Genomic DNA, 26165 nt, shown 5'->3' with positions numbered 1-26165 from the left:
TACTCACTCTTTAATGCTTTTATAAAGATGACTTCCAGATTCCACCTACTGCAGCAAACCTCAGATATCAGATGTTTAATAAACAATGTCACTGAAAAATGCACTGACTAATGCGCAAAAACAAATTGCTATCTGCAAGTGGGTGCAACGGAAGTGGTCTTAAATTTCAATGTAAGGTTTTCTTCAGAAACACAAAGAGCCATTACTACCAGCTTTTTGGGTGTACTCTAACATGATGTATATATATATATATATATATATATATATATATATATATATATATATATATATATATATATATATATATATATATATATACAGTGGCTTGTGAAAGATTCACCCCCCTTGGCATTTTTCCTATTTTGTTGCCTTACAACCTGGAATTAAAATGGATTTTTATTTGGATTTCATGCAATGGACATACACAAAATAGTCCAAATTGGTGAAGTGAAATGAAGAAAATAACGGAAAAGTGGTGCATGCAAATGTATTCACCCCCTTTGCTATTAAGCCTCTAAATAAGATCTGGTGCAACCAATTACCTTCAGAAGTCACATAATTAGTTAAATAAAGTCCACCTGTGTGCAATCTAAGTGTCACATGATATGTCACACGATCTCAGTATATATACACCTGTTCTGAAAGGCCCCAGAGTCTGCAACACCACTAAGCAAGGGGCACCACCAAACAATTGGCACCATGAAGACCAAGGAGCCCTCCAAACAGGTCAGGGATAAAGTTGTGGAGAAGTACAGATCAGGGTTGGGTTATAAAAAAATATCTGAAACTTTGAACATCCCACGGAGCACCATTAAAGCCATTATTAAAAAATGGAAAGAATATGGCACCACAACAAACCTGGCAAGAGAGGGCCGCCCACCAAAACTCACGGACCAGGCAAGGAGGGCATTAATCAGAGAGGCAACAAAGAGACCAAAGATAACCCAGATGGAGCTGCAAAGCTACACAGCAGAGATTGGAGTATCTGTCCATAGGACCACTTTAAGCCGTACACTCCACAGAGCTGGACTATATGGAAGAGTGGCCAGAAAAAAGCCATTGCTTAAAGAAAAAAAATAAGCAAACAGGTTCGGTGTTCGCCAAAAGGCATGTGGGAGACTCCCCAAACATGTGAAAGAAGGTACTCTGGTCAGATGAGACTAAAATTGAGCTTTTTGGCCATCAAGGAAAACGCTATGTCTGGCGCAAACCCAACACCTCTCATCACCCCGAGAACACCATCCCCACAGTGAAGCACGGTGGTGGCAGCATCATGCTGTGGGGATGCTTTTCATCGGCAGGGACTGGGAAACTGGTCAGAATTGAAGGAATGATGGATGGCGCTAAATACAGGGAAATTCTTGAGGGAAACCTGTTTCAGTCTTCCAGAGATTTGAGACTGGGACGGAGTTTCACCTTCCAGCAGGACAATGACCCTAAGCATACTGCTAAAGCAACACTCAAGTGGTTTAAGGGGAAACATTTAAATGTCTTGGAATGGCCTAGTCAAAGCCCAGACCTCAATCCAATTGAGAATCTGTGGTATGACTTAAAGATTGCTGTACACCAGCGGAACCCATCCAACTTGAAGGAGATGGAGCAGTTTTGCCTTGAAGAATGGGCAAAAATCCCAGTGGCTAGATGTGCGAAGCTTATAGATACATACCCCAAGAGACTTGCAGCTGTAATTGCTGCAAAAGGTGGCTCTACAAAGTATTGACTTGGGGGGGGGGAATAGTTATGCACGCTCAAGTTTTCTGTTTTTTTGTCTTATTTCTTGTTTGTTTCACAATAAAAAATACTTTGCATCTTCAAAGTGGTAGGCATGTTGTGTAAATCAAATGATACAAACCCCCCAAAAAATCCATTTTAATTCCAGCTTGTAAGGCAACAAAATAGGAAAAATGCCAAGGGGGGTGAATACTTTCGCAAGCCCCTGTGTGTGTGTGTGTGTGTGTGTGTGTGTGTGTGTGTGTGTGTGTGTGTGTGTTTGTGTGTATATATATATATATATATATATATATATATATATATATATATATATATATATATATATATATATAAGCTCTATAACCAGTACCTAAAGTGAGTTTTAGTTGAAATAATTACTGTTGAGAATCTACAGAAAATACCCTGAAAAGTGTCTAAAAACAGTAATCAGTAGTAACTGCCTCACAGAATAATGAGAGTTGGACAAATACATCTAACCAAGCATGACATACAGTTTTAACTAAGCTAGAAATGTGAGTTTTTGTGAACCATAACAAACTATCCCTGCAAGAATAATTTAAAGGCAATGTCATATGAGATCAAATGGTTTGTACGAAGTAAAATGTATATGTGAAAAAGATCTGTATCTTTGTAAAGGCCAAAGGTTAAAGAAATTTGTCACTAAAACTGTTAATATTCACTGGACCCCATCATCCATGAAGCTTTAGCTCTGAAACCCTAACTATTGCTGTGGTCACTGCATCAAACATAAATGCTTCAGTCATTCACTTTTTGGAATAGAAACCCTATCCCTAGAGTGTATCAACCGAGAAACAGGATAGAAACCTGACTATAATATCATTCCTGTTTGTTATTACAGCAAGACTAGTTACTTGATTAATCTTTCCAGGAAATGTAAATCATTTTTTTAAATAATCAAAAGTTCCAAAATCTAAATAATCCTTCAATTATAATTCTACTTCTTTGAAACAGTTTTTTTTTTTTAAGAATGTTTTTGTAATCGAGTCCATAACCTAACGTTTACAGTTCTACAGCAATGTGTTTACTGATGTACACAGTAAAGAATATTATAGGTAGTAGATTGATAATGACAGTAAAGAGAGTTCAAAAGGTGGACGTTCTCCTCTTGACAGAAGCATTCTTTAAAAAGGCCAAAATATCAATATGCTTAAAAGTTACACGTAGCATAGACTGTCTTTACTAAAACAGCTGTCTTTTTCAGTGCTAGTCTTTTTTATCTTCCGTTTGTAAGACCAGATGTTTACTGAGAGGCTGACCAAAGACACAGAAGTTATTTATCCAAGGCGGCTTGTCAATGGGAAAATACTTATTTTCGGCCTTCGGAAGTGCTTCGCTCAGGTAAAAGATGTCTCCAGACCCAACAGGTCAACAACTGTTCTTAAAAAAATTAAATAATGGTGTACACAACTATACACTCTAATTAGTTTAGGTAAATAAAAAGAAAAAACTGTCCCTATTACTGAATTAATTTATGAAGAAATCGATAAGAATAATGTGTTATGAATCATAAAATAAATGTTAAGCATGTGGTATTATTTTTTCAAATACCACACATTTTGAAAGCCTGTCACACACGTCGTTATAAATTAATATCTTTTTTAGCCCCAGTCTCTAAAAATGTTTTACTTCAGCGATCACACAAGACGCATACGGGTAGATTCTTAAAGCTACAGTATTTAGTCTAAAACATGGTCAGCGTGTAGCATCAACGCACACAATACATTTACCAAATCAGAAATAATCAACTCAGACATTACATTTAAGGATTTGTGAGGAAAAAAAAAAGTTTTTCTTGTTAACTTTAGAATTGTAAATCATGATAAAAAATTGTAAATTGTAAATCTGGATAAAAACGCCACATTACTGGTCCAAATTGTTATTGAGCAGATCTTGCAGGAATAAAACAAGGCACACAACCAGCATTGGATATAAGGATAGATAAGTTACTGATGACTTGTAGCCTTGATGTTGATCAGAGGAGTACAGAATGATAACACTCCATCAATAATCACAAGTGTCATAAAGAGAATAGTATCAATGTTATGTCTAATGTCCCTATATCAGGAGTATGAAATGAAACACCTACATACAGTAGATTTCAATTGTGATTATCAGAAACTTTTCTTTTAAAGGAAGAAACAAAATACGGGCAGCCCAAACAAGATTCCAGCAACAGAATACCAGTGATACATTTTTCAGATGCACTAGGTGGATTCTGAAGGTGTTTAAAAATAAAAACGACTGATTATAGACAGAATGTTTTGTTGTGTTCCACCCTTAAAAAAAAAATTTTGTTTGAACTTTCTTATTACTGTTGACAAAACAAAGATTTGACCGGGGGGGGGGGGGGGGGGGGGATTTGGGGGGGGGGGGGGGGGGGGGGGGGGGGGGGGGGGGGGTTATTGAAGGGTTAAATGTTATTGGCTATCAGTGAGTGTCAACTGTAGACTGGGAGTTAGTTGTGAACTTTCTTTTGACATACATTAACCCATAAACAAAGGTTTTTATAGAAAAAAGATTTTAGGGAATAGAGCCAATTATATTAATTGGTAGGGTTTAAAAGTTAAAGTTAAGCTGGTTTTACTTTCTTGCAGTACCAGCATACTTTCTGGTGCCAAGCAACATTAAAATTGCCAACTCCCATCTGATAAACAAACAGTACATAGAACAGTACATAAACAGAACATAGTACAAATAATAAAAACACATCTTTTGGATGTTAAACTTAAGTCCAGTCTTTTGTTTAAGATGCCATTGACATATTTTCAAGAGCAGGTCACCGGTGTGTCATGAATACGTTCCAGTACACGTCAAGAAAACTCTGGCTTGGTAAATTCCCTCTTGCCTAATTCTCGTAAGCAAGGTTGAAATTTTTCAGTTCCTGTACACAAGGCCAGGACTTATCATGAAGGAGATTCCGCATCTTAGTGGAACTTTCCTGGTCAAATATCTTCTGATACACTAAACATTCCTAGGATTAATTGGAAGGAAAATATACTTCTTACCAGGGGTATTTCAGATGATCTTCATTAACTTGCTAACTATTCTCTTCTTAACATGGCAAATCACATCACGTTCGCAAATTTTTATGCTCATAGATCTATTAATAGCTAGTCTGTGGGTGTGTGGTTCTGCCACCATTATGAAACTGTATAAAAATGTTCAGATGTTCCGAAGTTATAAGCCTCACAAGCTTCATTGAAATAAACAAACACCCAAACATCAAAAAAAAAAAAAATGTATAAAAGACAGTTTGGGCACTCATTAGTGACTTCCTACAACAGAGCAAGTTGGGTGATCGAGTTTGGTCAGTCCACAATCTTAACTGAGATTGATCAAGTCTTACTTTAACTCTTGTTATGAGGCACATGTGTGTGTGTGTGTGTGTGTGTGTGTGTTAGATCTGTAGGTTTGTGTCACAAAGACGGCCAGAGTAGGGGACATCAGACCAGAAACAGGAACCAGGAAATAAACGACAGAGAGGTGGAGTTTGATGGAGCTGAGCGAATGGTCTTGCTCAGCATTTAATAAATAAACAGTCAGAAAATAAACGGTTGTAAGACAAACAAAAACACAGGACACGGCACTTGTAGCCAAAATAAACAGACACACAAAACGGACTAACACTAAACAAAATACGGTGAGCAGATATTTTAACTATTACTATTATTATTATAATTATTCTTATTACCTCCGTCTCCAATCCCGTTCCCCACTCACCGAACACACAACCCCGAGTGAGTGTAAACACGCTGCTTTTATGCAGCTGTACCGAGACTCGATTGCTAATCAATCATTCAATTGGAGTCGCGGTACAACTGCACATGAATTAATAAAGTGCAATTCCCTGTGCTCACATACTATTACTTTTTACTTGCACGTGAAGTGCTGTGCAATCCTCGTGTCTGTTAAACAGACCCGTTTATATCCCATGTACCAATGACCATACAACAACACTAACACACAACATACAACACAAAATACACACAGGGGCGGGCACTTTGCCAGTTTGTTATAGACTAGTACCGATTTCCTGCATGCACATATAATAATTGCATCTTAACTGGCTACCTCATGGAAAGTCCCAAACAGTTCTTAAAAGGCATAAGTCAACCATACTTGGTTTTATACTTTTTTTTAAAAATAACTTATAAAATTGTCAAGCTTTCTTTGAAGTGTCTATTCTCTCTTGTCCTTGAATGTTATGATTTAAAAAAGTGCATTTACTCATCAGTGTATTTCAGCCAACAGAATAGAACATGAAAGCGTTAGACATCAGCCACAGGCTTTCATAAAATAATACATTAAAGCACATTCTGTTTTATATGAGCGCACCTGGGTATTATATCATTCCTTTCCATAGGGGTATGCAGTTCATAGTCAACCAGACACATAAATCAAGTACTGTAGTGTATGGTTATTCCAGTCCTTTAACCTCAAGTTAACACCTAACACCTGTTTTGGACCTAGCTTTGAATTTGGCTTCCTTTCTTTGGCGTTGTAGATGTTATTTCAAAGATATGTTACCTTTAGCATTTTCCTGTTAGTTAAATACGACATGCATAACTCAGTCTATCTTCCACGTTGAGACTTTCACAAGCATACTCTAGACTGGAAATGTATTGTTTTTCTGGCCTTAATTCAGGGTGTACAAGAAAGAACACGTCTTCATGTGTCCACATGACCTGTATTGTGCATATTAAACACATCTGTTATCTAAACACATCAGAAATATCTTAACAGCCGAAAGTATATAAACTAAAAAGACTTTCCAGATTTATAGAAGATGTTCAGATAATTCTGACAGGAAATCTGATTTGCAGCTTCCAAAAGTTGCTTTTCATTCTAACAAAACAATCTTTACATTATTATATTATATGGGAAAGTTGCAGTGTCAGACTTTCCTCAGACCTGAGCCAAAACAATAGAAGATAAGGAAGACAAGCAGCTTATAAAAGTGTGCTTGTAGTTGGAGCATAACACAGTGTAGTAATGTAATGTGTAAATTACATTTGCGAGTTACTGTTAATTAAATATGGCCCAAACAGATAGAAAAGCCGAATTACTTGATACTAAGTACCCCAACCCAATTAAAAAAATATATATATATTTCATCCAAAAATGTGTAAACCTCATCCATTTTAGATTCAACAATATTCCCATTAGGTTTTGTGTCTTCATTGCAGCTGGCAATTGAGGTGTGACTCATTAAGTTGGAGGCATTACAAGCCTATACATAATTTCCCCTACATCTAAAGTACTTTCTTGAGCACATCCTCCTCAAACCTGAAAAACTGACCACCCATGACTATAAAACACTGAACAGTAGTGTACTAAAAGAGAATTATAAAATGATATGTCTTTATATAAGTCTTTCCCAATGTCTTCAGAAGAAAAGTGCTATTCCAGAGATGATTGCTGAAGAATAGAACTCAGGTTTACTCCAAGCAAACAGTTGTGTAACATCTACTCCTATGTGAGTTTGTTGACAACTCTGAGTTAAAAACTCTACCAAAATCAAGCGGACTTTTTGGTTACTCAGACTTCATAGGGGTTGTCTTTAGAATACAAAAAAATATGTCCACCTTTACAATTCAGTCCTTTAACATAACATTACCTGCCTTGTTTATACAGAATACGTTGTGATGCTTTGATTTTGCAGTTGCACAGTTAAAACAAGGTCAGCTCTAGTTCATCATTCAGAAATAAAGACTTTAATCAAGTGTTGGCTAATGAAACATCTGGCACCCATTTACTCCACTCAATGTAATGTAAAAACAGTTTAATTAGGGTTACACGAGATTGTCCTGAAGCACTAAAACCATGGATGCTGGTCATCACAAATATAGATGAGGGTGTTAATTATGGCCAAAACGCTAAACTGATTGGCTTTAAATTACCTATTATTTTGGCCAAACCAATCAATGTAAATCCATTCCACAACTGTAACACTGAATTTAGTTTTATAAACACAAGTCTCATACCCACAATCTACCCAGTGAAAAGTTTACAGAATGTTTAATGGAATATTATGCACCCTGATGTTCGTACATATGGTAGAATTTCACTTTATAGTTAAACAGCCTAGTTAAAGTGATTGATGTTTAATTCCCTACCATTCAAGGCCAGAAAAGAGTTCACTATTCAGTGATGTCAACCATCTTCAAAACGGTTTTAAATTGATTAAACAACGCCTGACACTTTGTACCTGTGTTGTGTTAGCTTAGTTACTGTTATACAAACAAAGAAAGCTGTGTTGTGTTGCAAAGGGGTCATTTACCTGCAAAGGAATGTAGCAACATCAGTTATGTCATTAAAATGGCATGCCTTCATATTCACAGGTTAACCTTGTCTAAACCCTGATTCGATGTCCAGTAGGAATGCTAATGGCCTATTCCTCATGTGACAAAGTCAATGTAAGTAGAATTCAACCTGTAGAATACACTGTGGGGGACACGCACCAAGATTAAATTGCTAAATGAAATTGGCGGAGTGAAAAGTAGTGCTCTGCACATGGAAAAAACTTTACCCAATCCTCAATGTATTCACTGGCCCAAAATAAATGAGGCACAGTGTAAGCTGCCATATTTAAATGTGCAAATTCTGCTGCACCAGTGTTCTGAAACCCTAAAAAATGAGATACGGTAGCACAGACTAACAGACTAATCTGAAAAATAGCGCCTCCCCTCCAAATGGGCTACCTCAATTGAACAATAGGTAAGTCATTTGGAGAGGCAACCCGTGCTGACTAAGTGTCTTGACTTTATATTATTATTATTATTATTATTATTATTTATTATTATACGACGGTGTGGCAGAGCAAAACTCTGCCCTTTTTAAATTGGCAGGGATGGGGTTAATTTCCCCTTCCTGCCTGGGTTTATTATGTTCAGTTGGCTGGGGTTGATTAGTTGATTAGATGATTAGTTTAATTAACGATCAATCAGCGCCCAGCCACCTGACATAAAAGGAGGCCTCTGCTTCCCATTAGGAGGAGGGAAGCTGAGGAAGTAGGTTCTTGGTTCTTGGTTCTTGGTTCTTGGTTCTTGGTTCTTGGTTCTTGGTTCTTGGTTCTTGGTTCTTGGTTCTGAATTTTTTGATCCAGTGAAGGCATTGCCCAGCCTGGAAACCTTAATTTTGTAAGTTTTGTTTTGTTGTCTTTCTTTTTGTGTTTAAAGATTTTTATTTTGCCCTTGTGCGTGTTTATTTTGTGTTATTGATAATAAAATTAGTATTTTTTTTGAACTGCAGTCTGTCTCTGGGCCTCTTTCCACTCGCCAGCCTGCCACAGATGGATAAAACCAAATATACATAATGAAAAGGATATGATATCATACGACCAATTCAAACAATGGTAAATAAAGAAATAGTCTGTATCAAGCTATAATGTCACCCTCAGGATGATCAGAAAGGGTAAAGCAGGCCCTAAATACTCTCCCTTCTTCTCAGCACTGCCCCTCTCTTCCTGGGTTATTCAGGAAGGTTAAGAGGGGCTCGTTTCATCAACGCTGCACGACTGCGAGGTACCTGCGACCTGCTTGCTAGAGCACACAGGACTGCGATGCAAGTGTTTCAGGAAGCAGCGTGATTGGCTAGAAAGTCAGTGTTAACGCTAGAAAACATGGCCGGCGTAACAAGGAAGAGCAACTTTTCGGAGGATGAGACTGAAGTTTTAATTCAAATGGTGAGACAAAACAAACAAACCTTATTTGTTAAATTTACTACCAATTTAACCAACAAAGACAAGAAAAGATTGTGGCAAATGATCACAGACAAAGTGAATGCTTTTGGGAGAACAAGAGAAGCGTTAGTGATGTGCGGAGAAACTGGACAGACCTCGGTAGCCGGACAAAGCCGAAGGAGGCTAAAAGAAAGGAGTCGAGAAATACAGGAGGAGGCGGGCAGCCAAAAGATCTGACAGAAGAAGAAAAGATGGTTTTGGAAGTTATCGGCAAAGTGGCAGTTGAAGGAGTTCAAGAGGGATTGGATGTAAGCAGTTGAAGCACAATACAAAGTTTCATGGAAGTTAGAATGTCATCCATGTCGAGTAAGTAAATATCCTGCTATACTATAATATACGCACATAAATGAAAATATAATAACATAATAAACTCTGTAAAATAGTGTGTGTGTGTGTGTGTGTGTGTGTGTGTGTGTGTGTGTGTGTGTATATAAAATACTATATATACCAGCGAGGGACCCCTCAGCAGCCCCGAGTTTACATTCTACAGAAGTCTGACAACATCGGCATTGGAAGAATTAACTACAGAAAAGAGTTTCTGACGAAGACCTTTTTCAATTAGAAGCCGCACATTTGGAGGTGGAGAAGAGTCGCCTGGCTGTGGAGAAGAAGCGTTTGTAGGTGGAGAGAAGACTCGAGTTAGATGAAATTAAGTTTATCTTTGTGAAGGGCAGAGTTGCCAGCAAAAATAAAGTTTAGTTTATTATAACTTATAAGGTTTGATATAAGTACTTGCTGTTAGGTATTACGTTCTGTTTTTTACTCTGGTTGCATTTATATTTCCCTGTTTGACCGTTTATTTGCACTTTTTAGTTGTATGATTTTACTGTTTAATTGCACATTTTATTTAATTTGTTCCAGTGTAAGTTATTGCAATTTATTATGTATTGTGGTATGTTTTGAACTGTATGTACATTTATTTTAATAATAATAAAAACATTCCATAAACTGGAAACATTAATTTCAACTTCTGTATGCAATACAAAGAAAGATTCAACAAATTAACACATTAAACTTAATGATTAGAAACACAAATTTTACTATAAAACAGGAAGAACAACATTACCATTACAACAACTAATAATAATAATAATAATAATAATAATAATAATAACAGAAATAACAAAGTGTTGGGATATAATTGCAAATTCAATGTTTTTTTTTTATTTGTTTGTTTTTTAATTTGCACCAAATCTTTGTCGAATGAGGGTAGATGTAAGATCTAATCCTGGCAAAGTGTCACTTTTCATCATCTTCGCCATCTGCTGGGGTATCTTCTGCCTCAGGTAACGGAATGCTTTTCGAAAGAGCAGAAATAAACACGATAAAACAACACAATAAAACCAGCTTACCCACTGTCTCCCAAGAGCCACCCACTGCTTATTTCACCAAATCTTTCAGCTATGTCATTAATAACCTTGCTCCTTCCACTTGCTGTAGGGAATTTAATGTATTGTGTGACGAGGTCACACAAAGCATTAGACACTTTAGTTATGCACCTTGCCATGGTAGCTTTACTTATGCCATGACAACCCCCCACCATCTCCTGAAAACTGCCACAGGCATAAAACCATAATGTTGTTAGCACTTGCAGTGGCGCGGAAAGTGACATACTTTGTCTGGTTTCGTGCCTTAAATTTTATTCCAGCAAATTGCATAGTTGTAATTTCTAATCTAGGCAGCCTATACTTCCCTATCAATGCAGCATCGGTGTATAGATCAAAGGGGTTCGAGTGACCCCTTAACACCCAATCCCATCTAATCTCCCTACTGTAACAATGACGAGCAAGTAAAATCAACGCCATTGCAAATGTTCTCTTTTTCTCTATGCTAACTCTCATTTTGCGATGAAAACAGGCACTTGCGGTTGCTTCGTGAAACACCAACCTCACCTTCACTTGCGACCTCACTGCGATAGCTTTTATGAAATGAGTCTCTGGTGAACTCTCTGTTGTAAGAAATGCCCCCAGAAAATTCACGATATCATGAATTTCACGAAAATCATGTTGACTGCATACCATTAAAAATATGGATTTTATTTTCTTTAAAGTATTTTACATTACTGTACTCTTCACTTCCTCTGTTCATGTCATACTTGTATCAAGTAGAAGCAACGCTACAGTAGCTGTACACGATCCGGTTCAATGCCGTACATTTGCTTACAAAAGCAACAGGGTCAAACAAATACTGGCTTCATAATTGGTATTTGTCAGTGATAGTTCTACATACTACTAATGTACAGTGTATAGTGCCAAAAGAAAAAACACAAAGGCTTCAGTTTTGTCATTTCAGGTTTGCAGTTAACGTTTCTTCCGTGTTTAATATTTTGGGATTAGAAGCAGCAAAATAGGCTATAAATTAATCATTTTAATTGATGTCTTAACATAAGTTTTAAAGGTTTACAAAACTCAAAAATGTTGCTGAATTTGTCATTCAAGGTTGTTTTTAATAAATATATTTTTGTTCCTTTATTTTGCAGCAAACACAGACCATTTTAAACGTCATGTTTGCTGCAGAAGTTTGTTACATTTATATTGTTTCAATAGTGAATCGACTTACAGTGTATACTTTTAAAGCGTTGACTCAGTAGCTAGGCTAAATCTTAAAATGTTTCAGCCTTCATTTTTGGATGATGTTTTTGGTGAACTATCAATGATAACACATTTTAGGCAATTTACATCTGTAGAATATAATGTAATGTTTTGGGGTTTTTTTTGTTTTTTTTAAATAAAATGTCGGTTTCCTGACATTCGTTGTTTTTTTGTTTTTTTTTTAATTGTCATTTATAAATTTATTTAAAAAATATTGTGAATTTTCTGGGTCCCTATGACTGCTGCCATAATGCTCTTTCCCATCAGCTGTTTTTTGACTTTTTCTTTGCTCCCAAATAAGACTAATTTGAAATCGATTTTATTTGTGGACCCTTTTAGGGCCGGCTATCGCTGCTGTTCTGCTGCTTCATAAATCTCATTTTAATATCACAGACTTAATTTACAAATGAGTCCCACCTACAAATTTCACATGCATATAATTAGGATTTCTGTTTTTCAGGTTTTATTAATTGTATTTTTTGGTGTTTATTTTTAGCTATTTGCAAGTTTTATGTAAATTGTTTTTTGGAGCTTTTGTTTCTGATACACTGTATGAACTTAGTGATTTCAGTTACTTTCCAAAATGCTTCAGTGTTTTTTTTTTTTTTTTTTTAATTTCAAAATATGTATAGTTGTAATGCGACAGTACTTGCACACTTAATTTGTACCTTCTTTTCTCTGCTTTCTTCCACAACGAAATCCCTATGTTCACGGGCACATTCTTCTGTGATTTTTGTGTGTATTTTTGTACATTTCGTGACAATTTCCACAGGTTTTTGTTAGTTTTTTTTTTGTTTATTGGCTAGCCACCGATTAAATTTTTTTTGTATCGGAGGTATTTTATCAGTTAAAACTGAAAATCAGAAGTCCTATATATAATTAAGGCTTGACATGCCTTAAAATGCATGGCTAATGAGCGGCGGAGCACATTGCACAGCGGAGCACATTTTGGCGGTGCTAACACGGCCTTTACATGCCAAAAGAGTCATGACACATACGAGGCAATTTAAGGCCGGTGTAAACTCAGCGCTAAGGACTTAACGCCGTCGCAAACGCTTGATACATGTCCCCCTGTAATTTTTTCTCTATGGTCTTTCTATTACATGCAACCCATGATAGATCACACAAGGAAGGGGCTGAGATATGTCCTCACATCAGAACACAATCACTGGTGGGATCTTGAATATCCCAAAGCAATTCTTCCTACATGTATTTCCATGGTATCCTCTTTATTACACACCCACTGATGATTTGCAGACAACACAACTTAAAAGACAATGCAGACAGTTGATGATTGTTCCATTAAGTTCACATTACTAATATGCAAGTAATATGTACCAGATTGAATTTAAATGGACTGGGGTATAAAATAAACCAGCAGTTTCAGAGTATTTTTATTTATTTATTTTTTTACCAGGAGAGCTTCTTCTGCAAAGAGCCAAGGAAAATGTCACATTTAAAACATTCCTAAACAATACGTGAGGTCTGAAAAAGGGAAGAATTACCAGTAATGCACATGTGCAATATTCATGTCCAGTATATGGAGTCTAGTGAAAGAATAAGAATGATATTTGGTGATGTAGCTGAAAATACCATATTCAAATGTTTAAATGTTTTCCACATTTCTTGATATTTACAAAGAAGAAGTTGTAGGTATATCCATAGCAGTGTAATATCAGAAATGGAGTGTGGAAAGTGGTGTGTTTGTTGCTTTGTAACAGTTAGACCCATACACTTCCTAACTTCCCAAAAATGAAATTGCATTAGATACTGAAGTAACTGTAGAGCCAAAATATCATATTCTCAGTTGTAAAGCTTTAGGCAATCTTTAAACTAACAATGAAACGTATGACTGGCATGACAGCGTTTTCAGTGATATGACAGTTAATAGAAATCACTGTATTTTAATTAGTACTTGTACTATGTGCTGTCTGTACATGGAGTTACCCAAGTATAGAGTTATTCTGTGTTGTTACTGATAACAGAAACTACTGTTACACTGTGTGTGCAATCCCTATCCTTAAAGGTTGCTATACAAGTAGAAATTGTTTGTTAGTTTGGTCAAGGTCAGCAGACTATATTAAGTATTTTCTATTACAGTATACTATATATTTATTAGAAGCGCAGATTGTTTTTTTTTGTTTTTTTTAAGGAATTACCCAAAATTGTTAATCTATTTGAATTCATAAATGAGTGCTGGAAGTTAAATGAATTAATGAAATTAGCAATAACTTTATATATTTGAAAAGCAAACGAACCGTAGAGAAGCTAGCACTGTGCTATGCATTTGTGGAGACTTAACGGTATATGAAAATGATGCTTACTGTACAGTAGGAACCCAAATTGTGTTATTCTAAGAACAGAAAGTAAAACAGTGAATAGCATGTATGCAAAATCATATAGCCAGCACTGGGCTGGTCTCTGGTTCAAGAGGACATTGATCTAGTTGCTGTAAGCCTTTGCAGTTTTTTTTTTTTTTTTTAACAGGCTAGCTGGGTTCAATAAGAAACCAATAAACAAGTTTTGATTCGATTCTTACAGGTCATTGCAGCTTTACCAGCAGTGGGTGGAATTTAAAGCAGCAAAAAAAAGAAAAGCAGTTTCGTGTGTGTGTGTGTGTGTGTGTGTGTGTGTAATCAGTGAAACACTGTGATAGTCCAGGTCCCTATCACTAGTAGACAAAACAAATTAATTAGTATGGAGTCATCACATTGTATCAAGTCAACAAAACCAACATATATATATATATATATATATATATATATATATATATATATATATATATATATATATATATATATATATATATATATATATGTCTGCCATAGCTTAGATTGAAGTCTGTTTTCTGGCAGTTCTTTGTCTTCAGGACAAAAGACGAAAGGTCATATTACAGAGAGGATAGCATAGTCAGAAAACAGAACATGAAGTCCTGTTTTTCTTCCAGTAGAATGTCTCTTCGTGCAGTCTTTGTATGTAAAAAGAGAAAAGCCACTGAATGAGGACTTTGTTGAAAGAAGTTGTATTGTACACTAGGGGTGCTGACCACCATTATGTCCCACAGCATTGCTGTTCCCTATGGTGAAAGTAGTTTTATTCATCTTTCTACAAGACACTGTGAAACACTCCTAAATTTGGTGGTTAATAAGGGTAGTTATGTCTGCCAGGTTTTTCCGTAAGACATCCTGCTGTAAATGTGGCTCTGGCATGGGACTTAAAAATATAGCCATACACGTCCCAATGTGTTGCAACAACTGTTTAAATAACGTACTTGTAATTGTTCTTTGTATTGTTAACATCCTGACAACTTTTTACACTTACAACTTTAAAGTCGGTTTCAAAGCTCTTTTCAAAATGTCCACTCTAGTGCACTGTTAAGCATTATTGCCTATATTGTCAAGCAGATAACACAGCAATAACGATCCATGATGTGGTATGGAACAGAGAAGCCAGAGCACTTGCTGTGATGTTTTTGTTTTTGTTTATCACTCTTCCTGCAGTGATTTAGAAGACAGATCTCAAACTCCAGTGCACTAGAACTAACATTTTGAAAAAAAGCTTTGAAATAGACTATAGTTATAAGTGTAAAAAGTTGTCAGGATTTTAACAATGAAAAGAAAAATGAAAGGTATGTTATTTAAACAGTTGTAGCAACACGTGGGCACGTGTGACGTTATATTTTCAGAAACCCGCTAATTCCTCTTTAACATTTGAATTAACAAGTAATAATGAGAAAAACAGTTCTCACATACTGCGCATTAATGTATTCAGTTATTTAAGCTTCAAACATAGTAAAGCTCTCCCTTTTCATTTTGCCATCACATGAAAAAAGTGTGAAATATTGAAAACTGAATTAGTGAAGGGCCCTTTTACAGTAAAGTATTGCACATGACAATTTACTGTTGGCATGGTCTATCTGAATTAACTGAATTTGTGAACTACTAAATAGCGAAACAGCGAGCGTGCACTGTATAAGAATACTTTGATTTCACAGGTATACAAAAAGACTGAAATCTAACATTGATTTTTAAATGCATTATTGTCTTCCTGAGCTAGCATTAAAGGTATGGTAAACATAACATTTAAACAATAGCAGCACTGGCATAGCAAAGTAGCTTCTGTTAACAAATGCATTTACTCAGGTAAAATATAAGCGATTTTATGGGTTCAGCTCACAAACCATCCTATAAGGCAGCACATGAAAGTAGTTTATTACCTCAAAAGTGACACATATAGTGAAAAGCTGTGGAGAAGCTACAGTGCATGCCTATACTGGTTCAGTATGGTGGATAGGTCTTCTTCAAAATCTTCCTTCTCTTATTTTCGTTCCCAGCCTTTACATAATGTACTGTGTTAAAGTTACCAGACAGCTTTTAGATATTAGTTTATTCATGTCTGTTTCCATAACTTATTTTACTGTTATGATTACTGTGCCAATATTGTTTAGAGGCATAGCATGCTAATGTAGCCATACAAATGTTAGAATATCCAATGCTCAAGTTACCATCAATTTGAATATGGTGCCAGGAAAGTCATAATTATCTTCCCTCCAGGGAAGAAGCACAGATCATAGTTCATAGATTCACATTTTATTAGGAAACACCAGGCACAGCTTTGTATTTTGTTTTGAATGATCCAGTGTATCACATTGCTGTGATAGTAGAGTATTAGTGGCCCTAAGCAATGGTTTTATACTCACAACCAAAGCAACGAATCTACGGTCCAAGTCTACTGATTTAAACCATGTTTCTGTTACTGACACTGCACTGTGGTGTTGTGTATGTTGCCTGTTTACCTCACCTGCTGCGTGCCTGTGGAAATGACTTGGTCATCCCTCATCATTTGCAGTAATCTCTATGCATCCTGTAATAAATGTTCCACTGTCACAGCTTTACATTATTTAAAGTGTCCTTTAGCACACATGCTGGGTCAGATGCACTTAGTCAATTTTTTATGCCCAAGTTTTGGTCCAGGCTAGAGGCCACTATGGTACCCAGGCAATAAGGTAGGAACCATGGTGTCTCCTTGTATGTACATTTCCTGAAATTGAAAAGGCACTTCAATTTGTATTGGAGGGGAGCTAATTTCCTTATAGCTGTCTCATCTACCTTGCTATGTGGCCTGCTGATATAACTCCAAGTTATAACACACAGTTTAACATTATTGACATGCTACTTCTCATTTACAGTGGAAATCTGAAGGTTGTTGAAATACATTAACAACATCAAATGGTGGAAAAAAAGATCATACAGCACAATAAATTACTTTTACAGCAAACACAGCCTTAGCGATTTAACAGTATGGCCTGTTTTTTAACTTACCAAACACTGCCAGCAATAATTCTAATAATTCTACCATTAATTGTATTTGATTGGAAAAAAAAAAAAAAAAAAAAAAAAAAAAAAAAAAAAAAAAAAAAAAAAAAAAAAAACCTTCAGCAACTGTAAAAACATCAGCATTCATTTTATATAACCCTGACTGCAACTTTTTAAAAGTAATTTTTGCAAAAAGAACATTACAAAAATTATTGTAACATAAATCAGTACTGGTATTCTAGAAATTCACACCACTGAATTCATTGATTGATGCTGATTCAGCATAGTTCTGAAGAGTTTGGAAAAGAAACAGCACACTGAGGTCTGACACACTGCAGTGAAACTGAGCAATGTTCAGGGCTGTTTTAAGAAATGGATGCCAGCAAAGCAGCTGTCTGCCAGCACACAGCTGGAAGAAAGGGATTTTTTTTTTCCTACTATTGAGTGCTACCAGTTAAGCCATCTTTATTTAATTGCCTTTAGAACTACTAACAAATGATTTTAATGTGAAGTGAATTAAATGCAGCTTTTTTTTTTTTAAAATAAAAATTCCTAAATATAATTACAGTACCGGTATATGCTAATTAAGCCATAAAAAACAAGAAGTGTACTTCCTTTTCTTTCTTTATACTTTATAAATATAAGATTTTGAGCTTGGTTTTGATTTATTTCTTATGATAAAAAAGAAAAAACAAAAAAAACAAAATACATTCATGTGAGGAACTTTCACATGTGCAAACACACATATGCACACACACTTTACCGTAAGTCATGAATCCTGCAAAGCCTAGTATTGAGCAACGGGGGAATGAACTTAGTATACATTCCCGAACATATCAAGGAAATTCTGACTTAAATAAATCACCCAGACCTGGATGAACACCCCTATGAACATCCCTGTAAAGCAGACCTACTGTAGCAAGTACAGTGTAACAGAGAACAAGCCTTCTGATGCAAATGGGGTTAAAGCCTCTTCAGGCTTTACTTTGATTTGAATTGGTGACCCACTAAGATCAGAGTTACAATGACAAGCTGGACATGTTTTGCAGATCATAATTGTTATGGTCCTTGCCTTCCATTAGTTAAACCAATTACAAAAACATTTACACAAAACAGAAAATGTACAAAGCAACTCGCTTTTTCCTGTGGTTTATTCCATAATGGATGGGTGGTTTATTTTGTATGATATGGACTAATTGGGTATATGAAGGAAATGTCCAGGAATTATGATTGTCTGCAGGACTCCAGACCTTGCCTCACTTCTGCTGCACAAGTCTTAATGGATGGCTACTATGTCCTATTGTACCAGGAATACACAGTGTAGCAGAAGGCTGAAGACATGCATACTTCTCAAATATAATATAGGTTATATTATATTGTACAGGCAGCTCCCCAAACATACAAAAAAGGAAGGGAGGCTTAACTTACTTGGGTCAATTGAAAGTTAATACATACTGGACTCACTGATGTACAGTATAATACATACATTAATGTACAATTTGGTTTTTATTTATTTAATCACAATTGGCTTAGGTAAAGCTCTTGTCATTCACAATTATAACATACATGGCAGGTTTGAATCAATCTATTAAAATAAGTTGTGTAGACTGCTACATGCACATAAAGTTTATTTTGTACACAGCAGCAACGGTAAGATGTGCTGTCAGTCAATTAAACACGTATTACATTCACAGAACTTGTTGTAGTAACTTTTCATTAACGTTCAGAATGTACTACGTGTTTAATTGCCTGACATCACGTTGCTACTGTGTACAAAATAAACGTTAATGGAAAGTTACTATAACAATCTACTTAGGAGCTGTTTGTCTGGCAAATACTTGACATGACATTCGGCTCATTGTTGTTCACTTAGTTTAGATAACTCGTAAATGTAATAAGCAGCAGAGGCGTTTTAATTTAGACAACGTGTAAATCAATTTTATATCTGCTATAAACACCAGCCGTTTTTACTGCAAAAAATAAAAAGGTTGCATTTAATTAAACGTGCTTTGAATGACACTGCAAGAACAAATAAACAAACAAACAAAAACATCTTCGTTGTTTAAAATTCTTCATAAAGCATGATAAATAAAGTATTTTATCAGAGATTTTGTCTATTATGCTGGATATTGGCTTTATTACTAGTCTCATGAACTGCAACGCATCACCAACTCAACTAACTGGTGGTGCTGCAGTCAGCTCTAATCTGAATGCTGAGAATGCTGCATTTACTCATTGATTGTAAATGTTAGTACATTTGAAGAAATACAATTACGTCCCATGGCTCTATTATAAAACATTTTATGTGACACAATAAAGTTTTATTTAACTTACCCAAACTGTGAGCGCACACGCTGTTCTGCAAAAGTCCAACGTCTTTCAGCTACTGCAACTGCTTCTCTGGTCATAAACTGCGCTTCACTCTAAAACCGTGCAGCCCAAGGAGGGGGAAAAAAAAAAAAAAAAAAAAAAAACATTTTTGGGATCTTTTGCCCCCACGACAGAAATATGCACGATTTCGTGTTTGCGTTACCATCGACCTTATTAGGAAATGTTTTGATCCTCTTTTTTTTTTTTTTTTTTTTTTTTTGCTGCTAAGTTTCAAAGCTGGCTGGCGTGAAACTATTTTGACAACAAACACTTGTGACCTATCAGAGCTCGGTTAACGCGAACCAAGTGAAGGAGGAAATTCGGAGGTTTGCAGGAATCTCACCTACTGTATAACACAGTGCACAGGGTGACCTATGCACCCACCCTGGGAGGGGTGGGGGGGGGGGGGGACCCCCTGGGACAATTTGGTATATTACATTAAAAAAAAAATAGAATGCATGTTTTAAATGTGTATGTTCTCTTTTGTGTGTGTTTTGTTTGTTTGGTTTTTATTTGTATTGTATATCTCTACAGTAACCCCCACAAACTAGGACAGGGTAGTATAACGAAGCAGGCATGTCAAATGTCAGACAAATCGTAGGGTTATTCCCATCTGTGATATCTAGACTTTGCTACTGAGTCACTTGTAATGTCTTGATGCATGCTCAGTTAAGAGTCAGTTGTTCATGTTATCAAATATCATCATGGGCAATACAAAACTGCTTACTAAGGGTTAAAAGTGCTACACAGCTGTAAATTAGTACACTGGACACTCAGACAAACAAAGCAGGTTTAAATATCTCTGAGGTCCTGAAGCTGCAGGCAGAATAATGTCTTGTGTTTATGAATATGGCAGGCACTGCTGGTAAAAGGGTATGTAAGTCTTAAATATGTCCCAAAGAAATGTTTAGTTCTACACTGAAATATAATTCATTAATGTCGGTTGATGTCGGTTTAGTGTCTTCTAATATATGTATCCAATCCCTATACAGTATAATAAGAAATAAATCCAGTTTCTTGGCATTCCCCAAACGTTTTCTCAGCTTTCCTGTTGTCCACAGCAGTCAGCAGGACTGTCCTCTCTGCTTTTGTTAATTGATCCCCTGGGAGCACAAGGATTGCAGAGAAGCTTTCTAATCTTTTTTATAACATAAAACAAAAGCAAAACTGAATTGGGTTCATTTAAAGTAAACAGTACAGTTTATTTAGAGCAGGACTTTGCAGCTCTTATCATTCTTAATTACATGCTTTCTAGTTTGGAACAAATGGCAAGAATCAGTTCAGTTACTGTAAACCAGTCATTGTCAAATGTTGGCAACTCTCCTAGATCAATCAGTCATCATAACCTATAGGTAAACAGAAGGAGAAATAACCAACTGCACTCTGCTCAATGCCTTTAGTTTCAGTTTTTACCAAGACATTCCTAAGTTTTACAAAAGTGTACCTGCAATGTAAATAATAAATTAACAATACAGGGCTGTCTGTTTGTTGTACTCTTCTACTGAAAAATGGAAATCAATCACTCAGTTGTTAGTATTCACAGACAATAGAAGCTAGTGAGCTGATTCCCCATCTGACCCCCAACATGAATGCAATATTTAACCAGCAAACTGAAACATCCTCAGGAAATGTTATAAAAAATTAAAATAAGCTTTAGTATAGCCTTTAGAAGTTTTTCAAGCTTACTGTATGAGAGGCCCAGGAGCTTTAATTGGTTTAATGTTTTTGTATTAGCAGGCCCTTCATGTCTTGGACATGTCAAACAGAATGGAATTTAGTTAGCTGGCACTAGTAAACCTACAACCTTCTGATCTTAATCAGAACTGAGCACCTGGCTGGAACAACCAGGAGTCTGAACCCAGTGATTATCAAGCATGGAGTTAATAAGCAATAGAAGCATGTCTCAGACATCCATTTTCAGAAATACTTAAACAACGTTTGAGGGTTTATTTATGCTTATATGATATGTACAGTATTATTGTTATATATATATATATATATATATATATATATATATATATATATATATATATATATATATTTTAATATACTTTTCACTGAAAAGTGACGTCTCTAAAAAAGAATTTTTATGGTGGTACACCTGTCTCGTATTAACCGAAGAAGTTCTTATATCAGTTTCATCAGAAAGAAATCATAATTAACTCACTTGCTGAGCAATTTACTAAGCTTTACAAACTTGTAAGAAAAAAACGAGGGATCTGCTCAAAATGAATATGAACGCTTTTACATTTTTAAGATGATTGGCACAAATTTAGATTATTAATTATTATAAAATATTATAAAATGTGATACTCATAAAACATTATTTTAAATAATAATGAAAACTTTACGAATAGAGCCCAACACCAACAATACATCAGAACAACATAAACCTGCCCTTCTGTTCTCGTCATGGTTTTGCTGTGAAGACAAAAACTGTGTTGCCTTTTGTCTTGAGACCAAGACACAGATGAATCTAGCTTGATGTGGACAAGTCACGGCAGGCTTTAACTTTGACTCAGGAAAGATTTAAAACTTCAGATCTCTCTTTTATATAAATATATTAAAATGGTTTTAAATGAGGTATTTAGCAGTACAGCATATGGTTTGGTCATTTTGTCTGTAATATGGGATTTGAGTCGAGTCTGGATGATTGAAACACTTGCCAAATCTCCTGGCTGTCACTAAATCCAACATAATGTATTTATTGGCTTGTAGCAGCACACAAATCCAGGCCTGTCAACGGTAACTGATGGTTGAATACAATTTAGGGAAGGTTAGAAAAATGTAAGGCTGTTGATGTGCTGTATAATACAATGCCATTCAAATGAAGGTATTCCATCTCTTACACAATAAGAAATTTTAACTGTTTCTCATAAGTTTGCAGTTTGTCTGAAATGCTCTCTCTCTCTCTCTCTCTCTCTCTCTCTCTCTCTCTCTCTCTCTCTCTCTCTCTCTCTCTATATATATATATATATATATATATATATATATATATATATATATATATATATATATCTATACACACACACACACGTACATTCACATATGAGTTGGAAAGGGTAAGTAGTAAGACAAAGACAACTACAGTTAATTGTGTCGATTGTATTAGTCCAAAATGTATAATTCACTTAAAGATGTTTTTTTTTTTTCTGTTTTTATTATAGAAAAGTTAAAAGAAAATTAAAAAGTGTTTTTTTCTCCTTTTTAAATAATAAAAAAGGAGTACATTACAATCTGAAATGAAATGACTCAGGTCACAGTCTCCAATAAATGCTACTTAATAGCAACCAGGTCTGATAAGAAAAAAAGTAAGAGGTACATTAGCATGCACAGTAATCACAATCCCCAGACAAAGTTTAAAGGCATAATGGTAATAAAAAGATTTCTATTCGTACTAAGCACACATTGGGATTTAACATGCTTGACAACCTAACAAGGCTGTGTGCTACTCCCCTAATACATCATCAGTGTAAGTAGTCAGTGGACAGCTGCAGATCATTGCGCTGCGGCTTTACATATTTTTCATTCTGCAAATTAACATCCTCCCCCCTCCTAGCCACGCACAAGCTCTTAGGTGTGACAGCGTGTACTCAATGCACAACAACACCCCCCTCTCCTGGTTGAAGAGAAATCATTTTTTTATAATTTGTAGATGTTAAAAAAAAAAAAAAAAAGAATGCATCCGGTCTAACATTTGTCATTGGCGCCTTATAGTTCAATAGAAATACCAGTATGTCTTTACAGCCTAGCCCTTCAGTGCCAGAGAAAGCACATCAAAGTATCTAATTGAAGGCAGTGCTCACCAATCAAGTTGTCAGGTCAGCTACGCAATGGTCAGTGGTTGGTGAGAGAGAGAGAGAGAGAGAGAGAGAGAGAGAGAGAGAGAGAGAGAGAGAGAGAGAGAGAGAGAGAGAGAGAGAGAGAGAGAGAGAGAGAGAGAGCAAACTGATGAGTGACAGTTCCAGTTCTCTAAGAGATTGAATACTTTCATTTGAATGGCATTGTATCATACAACACATCAACAGCTTTACATTTTTCTAACCTTCCGTAAATAGAGAGAGATCAGTTGTTTCCTTGTCTGGTCCTTTATTTAAGGAGTTTTCCAAACAGTGTTTTTCTGCAAACTTTCCAAACAGACAACTGTATTGAATTAGTTGCATAAACAGAAAATATCTTTGTGGCCCAGAATTCTGTCCATAAAAGGAAAAGTTTAATAAAAAGAAGCGATCTGAATTTCAAGTGGGCCAAAATTCCAGTTTTCATTTCAGATCAAAACGAATGCCTTTTTATCAACTATGCAGTACTTGAAAAATGGTTGATAAATATTTTATCTTTATAGATTTGTTTTTCTTAGCATAGGGTCAAGTTTACTTCTAGAATTTGGCAAAAGCAGTTGTGGTTATTTATTAATTTTTTAAAATGTAAACAGGTTACTGAAACTGGGGCTGTCAGGATATTATAGGGATAGATAAGACCACCACTGTTGTAGTATACTGAAGCTCATTCATGTTTCAAGGTACTAACAAAATTAGTGTCTGAGTTATCCTGAGTGTGAAAGCTCAATTTAAAACAAAAAGAGACACCCTATACACAACATGCTACATTTAACAACTACAAAAACATTCACTTCAGTACCTGTAGAGTCCCAGGACGTCATGGAAACATGTCAATAATACAAAAAGACATGCCAAAAAAACTGTAATGACTGCCAACAGCCCCCCCATTTGCATAGAGTCACTACAGAATATCTGACCAGTTTAACTTTTTTTTTAAATATACAAATGGGGAAAAATTGATAATCCAAAATGTTAGAGATACAGTAATTTATCCAGGCAGCATGTGCAAATAGCTGAAGTGAGATGTTTACTTTGTATCCATGCACACTGTAAGTTCACGTTCATGCAGATGGTATCAGACCAGACTAACTTTGGAATCTCTGGTATTTGATGAGGTATTTGATCAAATCTTTCTTTTGACTCAAGTGAAAATGTATTGTGTTCTACTTCTGATAACCTGGTAATCTGATTTGCAAGGTTGACATTTTCAGATCAAAAAATGGCAGCTGCGGAAACAGGTTTCACATTTAAATATGATAGTGTTTTCGCATTTTCTATATATTAAAAAAAAAAAAAAAAAAAAAAAAAAAAAAACTTGATTAGTCTTGTTTTACAATTGGATTTCAAATGGTGGCTTTACTGCTGTAGCTGAAAATGAAGAAAACATGTCACTCAAAATTACAGTTCTGAATTTGCTCTGCTGATTTCAGACAGTGATGAAGGCACCAAGCATATTGAAGGGTAAATGGGTGTGCCCTGCATTGGTATTGGTTTATCGTGCAGTGACTGGCTTGCAATGTGGTCCTGGTTCCAACAAAAAGGAATGGCATTCCACCTCACCACCAGCTTGCTGTTGTGTGGAGAACAAATGTGTCTCCCAAGTTTGTCCCGCACAAGGTGACATCTACAAAAAGGGTAATATTGGGGCGAACTTGACCACTTGGTTTTGTTTTTTGCAGCAGGAATTGTTACACCAACATGAATACAAATAGAAACACAATCTTTATATGGCTAATCCTGTTATTCTAACTTGACTGTTTCATGCATATAAATATTTTTGGTCAGATTTTACTTCTTCCTGTATCCACCAGCTTTTATAACTCCCAGTAGCCATTGTGGTAACTAAACATTATATTAAAAGCATGAACATTTTTTTGTGTGTGTTATAAATGCTACAGGGTTAAAAAAACAAAAAACAAAACCCTAATTCATATCAATCCCAGTGAGTATGCCAGTTCATCGTTTCACTCCTAACTTAACAATAACATTTTGTTTTGCATATTGTGTTCAAATAATTGGAATACCCAAGTTTAACCATAAAGTCCTGTATAGAGTTATCATTGTGAACGTCCGCTTGTCACGAATTATTACATTGTACATTGTATATACTACTGTAATGGCAGGTTCTGAGACAGGCTGGTGAGATGGGTGGGGCTGGCACGCTGGATTGAAACGGAGAACTCAACCTGTACTTTTCCATCCAGCGATATTACCCGTGGTCAGGCTGGGGCACCTCCCCCTTTCATCAAGAGTGTTCCAATCCCCAGACTGAGACACCTGGGCTGGGGGATTTCCACACAGCTGCCATTCTGGAACCTTCCAGCAGGGTGAGGTGTCCGTTTTTGATTGGCTGGAATGGGCACCGCCTCCCTTCATGACAAACACTGACTCCACCCTTCAATGTTTCTGTAGTTTGAATACAGACCATTGCAGTAGACACACACGCAATCAGTGTCTTCATCTGATCCGCGGTTGTCATCCACCTTGAATGCAACCAAACGAAGAACTTCCTTCGGTTTCTTTGCTGCTGGTGCTTTGTCTCCTCAGAATTTTTGCA

The 26165-nt window shown here is 36.0% G+C and overlaps 1 protein-coding gene across 1 annotated transcript in view; it reads right to left on the bottom strand.

Annotated features, from left to right (window-relative positions):
- LOC121323021 (myosin light chain kinase, smooth muscle-like) overlaps positions 1-19966 on the bottom strand; it is a 96911-nt gene extending 76945 nt beyond the window's left edge. The window contains exon 1 of the mRNA XM_041263738.1: positions 19734-19966. The gene's annotated coding sequence lies outside the window, so the exon portion shown is untranslated. The remainder of the gene's footprint in view (positions 1-19733) is intronic.
- Positions 19967-26165: the final 6199 nt, after the last annotated feature.

The sequence above is a fragment of the Polyodon spathula genome, chromosome 11 (genome assembly GCF_017654505.1).
Source record: "Polyodon spathula isolate WHYD16114869_AA chromosome 11, ASM1765450v1, whole genome shotgun sequence".
In the NCBI taxonomy this organism is placed as follows: Eukaryota; Metazoa; Chordata; class Actinopteri; order Acipenseriformes; family Polyodontidae; genus Polyodon; species Polyodon spathula.
The sequence above is the reverse complement of the archived record's forward strand: the minus strand, read 5'-3'. Positions and strand labels throughout refer to the sequence as shown.